This window comes from Arachis ipaensis, chromosome B07, assembly GCF_000816755.2.
Source record: "Arachis ipaensis cultivar K30076 chromosome B07, Araip1.1, whole genome shotgun sequence".
Lineage (NCBI taxonomy): Eukaryota > Viridiplantae > Streptophyta > Magnoliopsida > Fabales > Fabaceae > Arachis > Arachis ipaensis.
This window is the reverse complement of record NC_029791.2, coordinates 120,689,367-120,691,283: the sequence shown is the minus strand read 5'-3', so window position 1 is coordinate 120,691,283 and position 1,917 is coordinate 120,689,367.

Genomic DNA, 1,917 nt, shown 5'->3' with positions numbered 1-1,917 from the left:
TTCACTTTTCTTTTTCTTCTTTTTCTTAAATTGAGAAATGTATTAGATATTTTGGTGGATCTCTCCGTTTTTTATCCTTATCTGTAGTCCAAACTGGACCATCTATTTTCATTAATGAAAATTATCTCCTACCTTTGAAAAAAAAAGTTGGTTACCGTAGTTAAAAAGCGTAAACCAAGATATTTATATAAAACCTAGCTAGATTAGATTGTAGTAAAAATAGTTAGTTGATTTGTCCTTTCAGTTTTCGTAATTCATCAATCTATGTATGAATCTAAGATAATTTTTTCTCACAAACTATGTTCTACTCTGTTCTCTCTTGCACTCTTATATCTTGTCACTAACTTTTCTTCAAATATGGCACACTGTACAGCCTAAAAGTTAAAAGTGAAAATTAGAAAAATATATGTATATAAATAAATAAAAGTGAAAATGAAGTTGTTAGTTTTATGAAATAGTTTAAAGTTGGTTTAGTATATGATGGACTTGAATTGTGTAGTAAGAACACTAAGCATAATTTTTAATGAAGAAGTGATTTGGATGACTGAGTTGAGAAATTTAATAGATATATTATTGATGGGTTAAGAAGAGAATACAAATGTTAGTAGAATTTGATATTTGTTAGTTAATTACAATGAACTCTATGATGGCCTATTTATAGACCTCTTAAATTGATTCTAGATAATTCTAAATTTTAGATATTTCTAAATATTAACCTCGATATTTTTAGATACTAATCTTAGATAGTTTTAGTACTTGATTTATCTACTTTACTTTTAGATTTTTCTATCATAATATATTTAGATATTTATTTTTGTGAAACAACATCATGACAATTTTAGAAAATTCCACAAATATGTAATATAACTAATAGAAGTCAAGTAGACTAACCAAAATAATTTGTGTTATTTTTTTAAGAGCTAATATTCAAATTTTTTTTGTCAGTTTAACACATTTACTAATTTATGGTTAGAACCGTAAAATAATATCCATAGCCATAAACAAATAAATGTTTCATGAATAATGTTAATTCAAATATAGTTGTTATTATTTTAAAAAGAGTAATACCCCAAATCAGTCCCTAAGGAATTTTAGACCGGACACTTTAGTCCCCAAGAAATAAAAATACCCAGATCGATCTCCAACATTAAACGCCGTTAGTCGTTGCAGTCCTCATCCGTTAAAAGGTAACGTCTGCTGTTGAGTTGTAGCGTTAAGTTTTCCACATGGCCGTTAAGTGCCAGGTGGAGCAAAGAGGATAGTTCAGTCCCTGTAGACACAGCCCTAGTAACGTCAATTTAGGGGAGACCACGACGCGGCGTTTTGTATATGAAGGTGTAGAGGTCTTCTTTCATTTTCTTCTTTAAATCCTGCATGAATTTGAAACCCTAAGAAGTTAATTCCTCTGGAAAATACATCACAGCTATAATGTCACACAGTGTAGGAAGCATCTTGGCATCAAGTGGTCGTCGACGGGGAGCGACCCACGCCGGAGCTGATAACCTAGGCATGGAAACATGCGAAATCCCAAAGGATAGCACCCAAAATGTGGATGTGGATTGTATGCAATCGTATCGAAGTCAAGGACTCCTGATAATCTGGGGAGACTGTTCTTTGGTTGCCCAAAATACAAGGTTAGATTTTAATTAGATAGTAGTTTGGAAAATCATTGTTGATGCATTTGTTTGTGAACTGGTTCTGAGCAGAAAGATGATTATTTTTTTAAGCAGGAAAAACAAATCCACTGCAATTTCTTCGTATGGTTTGAATCAGTTTTTGACTTTGATTACAAGAAAGTTGATGTGGAAAAGATGACTGATCTTCATGGCATAAGTGGTGATGATGGATGGGTTGAAGAGAGATTTTTGGAGCTTGAAAATAGGATAGGGGCACTGGAGAAACCTCGTAATTCAGTGT